Source organism: Miscanthus floridulus, chromosome 10 (genome assembly GCF_019320115.1).
Source record: "Miscanthus floridulus cultivar M001 chromosome 10, ASM1932011v1, whole genome shotgun sequence".
Taxonomy (NCBI): domain Eukaryota; kingdom Viridiplantae; phylum Streptophyta; class Magnoliopsida; order Poales; family Poaceae; genus Miscanthus; species Miscanthus floridulus.
In genome coordinates this window covers 97,260,537-97,271,704 of record NC_089589.1, presented here as the reverse complement: position 1 = coordinate 97,271,704, position 11,168 = coordinate 97,260,537, and positions in this window count along the sequence as shown.

The window sequence follows — 11,168 nt, the reverse complement described above, 5'->3', positions numbered from 1 at the left end:
TTGCCCTTTCCTTTCTTGTTCTTCTTGCTATGCACTTGGTAGGACTCATCATCATCACTATCTTCGGAGCTGCTAGATAGCTCACTTGAAGATGCATTGGAGGCATTTGCTTCTTGTTCCTTCTTCTTTCTTTCTTCTCTTCTTTTTCTTCTAGCTTCTCTCTTGATTCTTCTTTCTTCTTTTATTGCTTTCTTCTCTTCTAACCATTGATGCTCCTTCTTTTCTCTCTTGCTTCTCTTTTCTCTTTTCTAGATGCTATTTTTCTTCTTCTTTTTTCTTCATTTTGAGCTTTTTTGGCATCGGTTGCCTCTAGCTGCAGGAGCGTGGAGTTGCTCGCTGTAGAGGCACTAAGCTCACTACTATCGGTGTCATGCATCCCAATGTCCTCTGAATCGACGTTGATGGGCCTCACGACACCAGATCCTCCCCTGGGCTCCATACCTCACGCGGTGAAGCGCACATGAGGTAACTTGCTTTGATACCACTTGTAGGATCTCTAGTATACCTAGAGGGGGGTGAATAGGTCTATAACAATTCAACTCAAACCGAAATCAAATTCACCAGTGGCACTACCGCTCTTTGAGCGCGGCAATACTGCACCTGCAGGAGATATTAGTTCACAGTTCAAAATCTACCTAATGAAATTTAGGTCAGGTAAATTTCTTAGCTTCCTATAAGATGGTAGATCACAGATCGACAGCTGAAAGTGGTGGGAACACCACACACAAGTAGATCGGCATCAATCCTAGAAATCACCTCAATAATAACAAGAACACAAGTGTAGCAACACAAGCACATGATGACATAAGGATTTATCCCATGGTTCAGCTCACCACCAAGGCTTGCCTAAGTCCATGTTGTTGAGGTATACCACTAAGGCTTAGGGATTTGCAACCCTAGCTCATTCTCAAGTCAAGAGAGTGAACTCTTGAGATGAGGGGTGATTTTACTTGCTACAAGAGATGGTTACAAATCTCTCAGGGCTACCACACAAGTTGGCAAGCTCACCGGGCGATGCTCTAGTCGGCTAAGAGCCAAGCTCCAAGAGTAACAAACACAACCGGTAGCCAAAACATGAACCAAGTGCTCTTTAGAGTTTGGAATCAATGGAGATGCTCTCTTATCAAGTTTTGGACCCTTATCCCTCAAGGATTGATGAGGAAATCAATAGATTTGCTTGGGGCTTGAGGTCAACAATGGAGTGAGAGAGAGCTCCTGCTCTATTTTGAGTGTGCTGAAGTGAGAAAGAAGGGAGCAGGTTGGTTCGTTACCATTGGTAAAGAAAGGGAAAGGTATATATACCCCCTAGGCCCCAACGGTTACTTAAGTCGTAGATAGCCATTGGGGAGAAAGAGAAAAGGTATATATACCCCCAACGGACATTTCACCCAAGAGGTTGGGCGAGACGAGGCCACCACCAAAGGGTTGGGTGAGCCAGAGCCCACGACCAAAGGGTCGGGCGAGACAGAGCCCGCAACCAAAGGGTCGGGTGAGACGGAGCCCGCAACCAAAGGGTCGGGTGAGCTAGAGCCCATGACCTTGGGGTCGGGCGAGACAGAACCCATGACCAAGGGTCAGGCGAGACGGAGCTCATGACCTTGGGGTCGGGCGAACCGGAGCCCGTACCCAAGGGGTCAGGCAAATCAAAGCTCGCACCCCGCAAGATAGTAAGGATAATAGTAATGTGTAGACTATCTTGGCTGTGAATCTGAGGATGCATGTGGTTGTTTGAGCACTTTGTAGCACAGATTAGCTTAAGCATTGTGCCCCCTTTATAGTATGGCTTTTTCTATACTCAAATTCAATATATAAAAGAATTTAAACCTCCTTTGAGTTTGAAGCCATCTATATTTGTAGTTGGGGGCTCCTCCGTTTCGTGTAGCATCCTCGAATATAAAATTCCCTGCTTGTCATCTCAATAAATCTCATTAGTTCTCTAATTGTGAGGTCATTATCACCAAAACCCACAATTAAGGTTTGATTGCACTTTCAATGTAAGATGGAAACTTGAAACTGCTGAAATGCCACATTCATGTTGATGCATAGTTGTACATCACTTGCAGGCAATTCTTGGCTTGTAGCCTAATACCATTTCATTAGACCCAGCCAACATAAACCCTAGTCATCAAGTTCATAGTTTGCTCGACGTTAAATGTACACAAAAGATAACCATTGGCTTGTAGCCTAATACAATTACATAAGACCCAACCAACATATACCTAAGTCATCAAGTTTATAGTTTCCTTGATGTTAACTTTACACAAAAGATAACCCTGTGTCATTCACAAAAGATGGTTGCGGCTATATCATTCACAAAAGATTTGCTTGATGCTTGTAGGTCAAGCTGCACCATGCTCAGAGTCCATGTGGCCGCCACCACCAATTTTCTTGGTCTTGGCATTGGTAGCACCCTTCATGCCCTTCACTTGACCATCCTTGATCTTCTGGACTACTCTTCCTTTCCTAGCCATGACTTCCTTGCCTTTCTTTGTTGATGTAGTCATTGGACCTAGCCTTGCAGCAGGTTGGTTGGAGTCAATGAAGGAAGAAGTAGGAAAAGGATGGAGCTGCAGGTTCATGCTGAATGCTTGAGATGGCTGTCATAGCACAATCAATTCAGTACTCATACAAATAGAGCAAATATATGAAGGTGCACAAAAGAGAAAAACCTATGAAAGGAATTAGGAGAGCATAGTTTCTTGTGTAATTTCTTTAGGTCCAAGGTCTTCAGCTTCATTCACTTGTGGTGTAGTGAGCTCGGGCTCCACCTCTACATCTGCCTGATCTAAGACTTCAATGACATATGGTGCTGGTGGACTGTTATTGCCTGGTGTAGGCTTGATGCCGGCTTTTTTTAGTTCACGGGTCCTAGCATTGTGCTCAGTGGAGTTGCACCAACTGCAATGCATGACCACTCCATGTCTTGATAGCTTAGGTCCATTTCTTCCTTGTACTTCATGAGGTGCCTTCTTCCTTGCCTTTGGGGGCCAACCAACCTTCTTCTCATAATTAGGACAACCAACTTCTAGTCCATTTACTTTCTCCCACTCAGATGTATCTCTGCATGGCCAAATGTTACTTCCATATGCACTGGCAAATGATTCAACTATGTAGCAACTGGCAATAACAGATTCAGGGGGGATCCTTTCATGCCTTAAACAGGCAATTCCATTGGAGCAAGGAATTCCAGTAAGCTGCCATCTCCTGCACTCACATTCCTTGCTGCAAATGTCGACAATGTATTGATGGTCCCTAGACTGTACTTGGAAGACACCTTTCCTAGCAGGCAATGCGTAGCAAATGTTTGCAAACTCAACATTTTTGGCTACCTTCTTCCTTATTTTGGGACAAATGGTTCCAACAAAGTTGTCCATCTCTTTTTGTTTATTGTAGTGTCTTGTCATCAATTGGCCTTTGATTGTTTGCAACATGCTAAGTATTAGGAGTTCCCTGGCATCTAATATGTATCTATTGAAGACCTCACAGCTATTATTGAGCAGTACATCACACTTGGGGAATGTGCTAAAATAAGCCCTACACCATGTATTTGGTGCCATTTTGTTCAACCATTGAAATGATTTCTCATCTAAATCCTTGAGCAGACTCATGTTTCTAGCAAACTGACTTTCACAACTAGATATAGCACAAGCCCATAACTAATTTTTAAGGTTCTCACCTTTGAAATGCATCTGGAAGTTTTGGTATAAATGCCTGACACAAAATCTATGCTCAGCATCTAGAAATTCCTTTTGCACAACTGGTATAAGTCCCTGCATGCATGAAATAAGTTAACAAGTTGTTGTCAGCAACTAAAAACCATCTATACATGTTAGCAAAGTTAACAGGATTTATACCTTTTGTTTATCTGTCATAATAGTACATGGGTAGGTGTTGACTATTTTTAGGTCTTGCTTCAGAGATTGTAAGAACCATGTCCATGTCTTCATTGATTCCACCTCAACAACTGCCATTGCTATAGGAAAAATGCAGTCATTTGGATCTATGCCTACTATAGTTAAAAGCTACCCCCAGACTTTGTCTTGATATGGCAACCATCTAGATAGATTAGTTGCCTGCAACTCGAGAGGAAACCTCTCTCACAAGCATATAGTGACATGTACAACCTGCTAAATGATCCTTCATCTAGATTCAAGTAAAAAGTACTCCTAGGATTTAACCTCCTAAGTTCCTGTCCATAGTCCCATAGCTGGTTGTACTGCTTCAACTCATCACCATAAATGGCATTCAGTGCAATCCTTCTAGCCCTAGACAGTTTGCTTCTGCATGGAGTAATGTTCCAATCCTTTTGCACTAGTTTTGCAAAACTGCTAAGTGACATCTTGGTATCTGCTTTGAAGATCTCTGTGTACTTGCTTGCTAGCCAAGTTGATGTGCATCTCTTGATATTCCACTCCCTCTAACAATTGTGTTGCCCAACATAAGTTTTCACAAGGAAACACTTCAATCTAATGTCAAAAGATTCATATAAGTTCCATGGGCAACCCTTTGCACAGTGAGCCTTCACTCTTCTCTGGTCATTCCTTGGCATCTTTATATCAACCCTGTTTTTAAGACTATACTCAGTAATTGCCTTCCTTAGAAGCTCAACTAATGCAAATGTCTGGCCTAACCTGAATGAAGGATTGCCCAAATCCTCTTCCCTAAAGGGTTTAAACCTCTTACTGTTTTGCTCTTCACCATCTAAATCTGGCAACTTAATCCCTTCATCATCTGTTGATAGCTCTTCATCATCAGATAGGTCTTCATGCTAGTACTTTTGTCCTTTCAGCCTACTGCCTATTGCTTTCTTCCACATAAACATTCTTATGCCCCTACTAGCTCCTTCATCCAATACATCCACATCAACATTGTCAACAAACAAGTCATCATCACTATCAGCCACCTCATAATCACTATCAACAAAGTCTGCATCTTCTGCATCACTGCCCTTAGTGACATCTTCTGCTTCCACATTAGTCTCACTGTTATTTTGCAAATTATTGTAGAAGACAGACAATTTATCTCTTGATGTGTTAGCCACTCCTACCTTAGGTAGCTCTACCTTAGGGTTCATCACTATGTCATCCCAGTTAACACCATTCAAGAGGCCATCATGATCAACATAAATAACCAAGTTCTTGACCCTATCAATCACAGAAACCATGATATTGGTGTCACTTTCAGTAGAAACAACTCTAAGACCATCTGCAAACTTCTTTGCTAGGCAGTAGCCAATGGACCTTCTATGAGGAAACACTTATCTCATAACCTAACTGACCAAGGCAGTCATCAATCCATAGATGTGACCAGGTATCTGCGTCGCAGTCGTCAAACCAATCTAACTTTTTATTGATGTACATTCTCTATTGCCCACTCCCAACAAAAAAATCATCGTGATGCACCTCCAAACTAAATAAATCTAAACCATCTCCTACATTAAAGAACAAGAATTCGCCTTTAGTGCAATCAACCACAATCTTCACACATTATTGATGGAAAAATCAATAGAACATCGCACTGATTTTGGGGAGCAAGCAAATTTCAACGCAGAACTCCAAACTCTAGCACAACCCAACTACTCAAGGTGCATGGTGAACAAATCGAAGACAAAACCCACTTCCTTACACTACATGGTGAACAAATCGAAGCCAAATCGAAGACGACACTTACCATATGAAGGCGCCTCCTATCCTTTGCTCCGTAGGCTGGGTGTCATGTCCTATGGTGGCTGACTGCAAGGGCTAATGGTGGCGCAGCCATCGAACCCCTAGTCCTCTGCGCAGGTACCTTCTTCGGATGTCACCTTTCACGTGGTGAATGGTGCCTATCGCCCTTCGTGCCGCCCCTTCTTCCGCCCCTTCACGTGGCGAGAACGAAGCGAGGAGAAGAGAAGGACGAGGAAATGAGGATTAGGAGGATCCTGGGTACTTCTTTGCAAAAGATGAGATGTGGGCCATGCGGCCATTGCCACCATGGCATTCCACATAGGAGGGAGTGGCGTTGCATGCAAGATTTGGACTAGGATGATATAGCTTTGAAAGTTCAGGGAGCTAGGCGTGCACTCTCAGAGTCAGGGGACCTAGATGAGACCGCGGGGATAGTTTAGGGACCGCTAGTGTAATTCTCTCTAGACTTGTTTTTACCTCCTCATCTTCTCCAAGCATGAGCTTGCTCCATTTGGATTGATCACCTTTCGTCCAACCCCTAGCCTTGCTCACCATCTTGGTGTGGACCTCACCTAGCTTAATCAATCACCTTGTAAAAGGTTAGTCCACTAGTTTCTTAATTACTAAAACCAAACATGAGGCTTCCATTGGCCCATGGGGGTAGGGGTCAACCATTCCCTCAAGCGGACTTCATCGCCTCATAGGTTTCCGCTGTTAGTTGCCGCCTCCATTTGGGTTGTCGCCACCCGAGTCGTCGTACCTTAGGGTTAGTGTTTACCAAGACAAGAGCTAGAGAAAACAAGATGAGAGAGTGGGGGGATACGAGGACGATACTCATATGCCATGTATGCTTGCAACTAGGTCTAAGGCCTCCCCTAATGTAGCGTGACATATTTTAAAGAGGCATATAGCGTGACATTAAAAGTATGAGGCCGCGCCGTCTCTGCGGCCTCTGAGCATGTCCATGATAGTCTGGTCTCTTAGACCCATCTGATATGGTTTGTATGGTTCAGATCATGTGTTCCTATTTTTGTCTTGCGCTTTCTCTTCTCACGCTATCGATATATCGCTCTCAAAACTATGCTACTACATATCTCAAACATTGCTGCCATCAACCAAGCATTGACCCATTGCTCTCATTAGCACTATATTACTATGCTCCTACAATATATCTCGCATGTTGTGTCCAAAATACTATGCCATATGGATACACCTACATAGCTCATGCATGCTTTTCTTTTGTCTTTGTCGGGGACCTAATACCGGGGTACCCCAGAAGGTGGAACCGATAACCACCGAACGTGAAAAACTTCTGGATGCATAAGGGCGCTATTTCATCCCTTGTTCGAATAACAGGAGTTTGGTTCCGCCCCGCCCAATGCCTTTGGGACCGGCTCGGTTTCTCCTGAGGGCCGAGGGATAAGCTCCATCTCGCCTGACACCTTTAGGGCAGGCTCGGTCTCGCTCAAGGGCCGAGGATTAGTGTCCGTCTCGTCCGACGCCTTTAGGCCAGGCTCGGTCTCGTCCGAGGGCTGAGGGATAGTTTCCGCCTCGCCCGACCCCAGAGGGGCAGGGTCGGTCTCACCCAGGAGATAGGGATTGGTCTCCGCTTCGCCCGATGGCGAGGAACAAGCCTCACCCTGCTCCGTATCTAAAGTTTGGATTCACCTTACCTCACCACTTCTCCCTGTTCCCTCAGGATGATAGAAATAGGGCAAGACAAGACGTTCGGGTCAACCACGGCTCCAAGAACCATACCCTGCGCCCTGACAGGAAAAGTACTACCAGGGGAGGACGGGACAGGTGCTTTAGACCCTTCCGGGCGCCGTAGGGCCCGAAAGGTTGTACAGGTGCGTGCTCCTCGTCCTGTAGAATTGTAGGCGCCGCCTTCAATCCTGGGACACGGAACCCAAAGAAGATATACGACAACCGCTACACTCCAGAAGAAGATTTGCTATCTCCATGAACGACGGGAATTCCGTCACCATGCTGTAGACCCAAGGGAGCGGCGCCTGCTTCCCGACCCCTCAGGTCCAAAGTCAGAAGGCCTTGACCTTGGCGTTACTCCGAACCCCGATCCCTCGACACTCCGACGAAGACTCACAAAAACTGGAAGACGTGCGGAACAAGGATGGGAAAGGCTAATAAGTCAAAACCACTGTACTATAGCCCATACCCTGAGCAGGGCAGCGTTCTATAATCAACCTGACACTCTACAGGGATATCAACAGTGTTGTAGGTACTTATCTTCCTTAGCACTCATCAGAATAAAGGACTGGACCGGGTAGACGTGAACCACAAGATTAGCTAAAGCCCTTATCCGTGTAAAGCCAGCCCCTTGATCTATAAAAGGGGATGCGCTTCTCCCATAGGAGGGGGGGAAAAAAGCGAGACCACGGACAGATACACACAGTCAAGCGGCTACGAAGCTCTTGGCCTTCTTTCAACCCTTTCATCAGAGACTTGGGACTAGTCCCTCTCTCGATCGTTTGTACCCTTTACTACAGACCGTTCGCGGTGCTAATAACACAAGCAGCAGCAAACTAGACGTAGGGACATTCGGCCCGAACCAGTATAAATCTTGTGTCCTTTAGCGCTCCATCCAGGCCTAACGCGCATTACTATAAATTTATTTGCCGGTGCTTGTACGAAACACCGATAGTTGGCGCACCAGGTAGGGGCTTTGCGCGTTCCAAATCAGGCCTCAGATGGCCACCCACGCAATCACCTGGGCCCTGGGCGCACACGTGCATTTCGGTGACCTAGACTTCATCATGACATTAGGAGGAGAGTTGGCGCTGACTCACTCAGCCGCCCCATCTCCCCCTTCCATCAACCTTAGCTGTCTTAGGCTCGATGGTCCACCGGGCAACTCCCTGGGAGTCCTGTCATCAAGGGAGGCTTCTCACAACGCTGCCTTATGCCCGGGAGGGTCCGTACGGAGTGCCCCGACAGCGTTTCCGATCGGTCTTCGCAATGCTGCGGCGACCACTGGCCGCCTTCTGGTGCTACGTATGGTTCAAACACCCACGGATATCAAGTTCGTGGGGGCGATTGAGCAGGATACGGAGACTCTCTACGGGCTCCTCAACGAGGAACCAGGATCGTTCTCTAGCTCAAATTCCAGTAGGGGGAGCCACCACCCTTCTCGGGAATGCTTCATGACGCAGACCCCCGAGGGTCACGTCGAAAGTGTCCCTGGGGAAGAGGTGACCCCCACAAACAACCCTAACTATGGATCCGGGGATGAGACGGCAGCCCCATCTCGCCTAGGGATGGAGCAGCTGAGGGCCCATCAGCAAGAGATCGATGAGGCCGGGCAAGGGCTCGTCCGGGAATACGCGGACATCAATCGCGAGATTGAACGCCACAAAGACGGGGGGCGTGCGCGTGCCACAGCCCGCACCGTGCACCAAAGGATCCTCACCGACGATGGGGCCCTCCCTCACTTTGCTCGAGCCAGTCAGAACATCGCCACAGCAATCGCCTTGCTGCGGGGCCATCCGGAGGCCGCGACGTCCAAGGATCGCCGCGCCCACCGAGAAATTCACACGTTGCTCGAGCGGGCGGCGACACAGCAGGCGGAAAGTTCGTTGTCTCGACGACGTGAACCCGACACCAGCCGGCGCGCGCCCTCGGTGCGTCCCACCAAAGACGCGTCCATCCACCAAACACCGCCAGGCGGCAGGTAGCTCTCCGCCGTCCCAGTGCATCAATGCCTTGGCCGTGACCACGACGTACACAGCACCATCGACACCTAGAGACGCGCCCACGGCGATGATGGTGAAGCGACACGCCGCGGCTACCATCCCCGACGTGGCGGGCGCTACGACAGCAACGAGGACCAAAGCCCAAGCCCCGGCCTACCAGGCCCTCAGGCCTTCGGTCGACACATCCTCAATGCTGCGTTCCACCTAAGGTATCGATCGCCTACCAACATTCCGAAATATTCTGGCGAAACAAATCTCGGGCTTTGGCTCGAAGACTATCAGCTTGCATGTCAGGCCGGTGGTGCGAGTGACGACAACTTCATTATTCGCAATCTCCCGCTGTTTTTGGCCGATTCGGCGCGAGCATGGCTCGAGCACCTACCGTCCAATGATATTCAGTGTTGGGCCGATCTGATGGAGATCTTCGTGGGCAACTTCTAGGGCACGTACAAACGCCCCAGAAACCCATGGGACCTCAAGAACTATCGCCAGAAGGCCGATGAAACCCTCCATGGGTACATCCGGCGCTTCTCTCGACAATGCAACGAGCTCCCGAATGTCGCCAACGCCGACGTGATAGGAGCCTTTCTGTCTGGGATGACCTGCGAATCCCTGGTCCACAAGCTAGGACGAAGGGGCCCGCGGACTACCAAGGAACTCCTGGACATCGCTACCAGTCATGCCTCTGGAGAGGAGGCGATCGGAGCCATCTTTGATCGCTCCGATGGAAAGACGAGGTGGGATGAGGACGCTGGCGAAGGCGCCTCCAACCGTCCCTCCAAAAGGAAAAATAAGAAGCAACGGTGCGACAACTCGCTCATGGCCGCTGCCGACCGCAAAGGTGGCCGGAAGCCCACGGAGGGCACTCCGAACCACTTCAAGAAAATGCTTGAGGGGCCATGCCCGAACCATGCCTTCCCGGCCAAGCACCTATACAAGGAATGCGGCCTCATGCGCAAATACCTGGCCGAGGGCCTTAACAAGGGGGAGCAGGGGAAGGAGCCTGTCCCCACCACCGACGACACGGAGGAGAAGGACGACACCTTCCCAACACCGACCGGTGCCCTCATGATCTTCGGAGGATCAATGGCCTACGACTCCAGGTGCCACCAGAAGGTCGCACGTCGTGAGGTTTATACCGCCGGACCGGCCACGCCAGCCTTTCTCCGGTGGTCGGAATCCGCCATAACCTTCGATCGGACCGACCACCCAGATGCCATCCCACACCCGGGAAGGTACCCGCTTGTCGTCGATCCGATCGTCGGTCTAAAGCGGCTCACCAAGGTACTGATGGATGGGGGAAGCGGCCTCAACATCATGTATGCCAAGACGCTCGATGAGATGGGCGTCGACCGAACGAACCTCCGTCCCATCCAAGCACCTTTCCATGGCGTCGTACCTAGGAGGCAAGCCGTGCCACTGGGGCAGATCGACCTGCCTGTCACTTTTGGGGACCGGTCCAATTACCAGACTGAGACCCTTACCTTCGATGTAGTGGGGTTCCCGGGGACTTTCCACGCCATATTGGGGTGACCATGCTATGCGAAGTTCATGGTCGTGCCCAATTATACGTACCTAAGCTGAAGATGCCGGGCCCCCGCGGAGTCATCACCATCGGCACCTCCTTCCAGCGTGCTTACGAGTGCGAGGTCGAATGCTGCGGACACGTGTCCACAGTCATCGCCTCCGGAGAGCTTGCCACCCTTAGGGAGAAGGTCATCGAAGAGGCACCCAACGCAAAGAAATCAACCGGGTCGTTCGAATTACCAGAAGGCTCTAGGGAGGTCCTCTT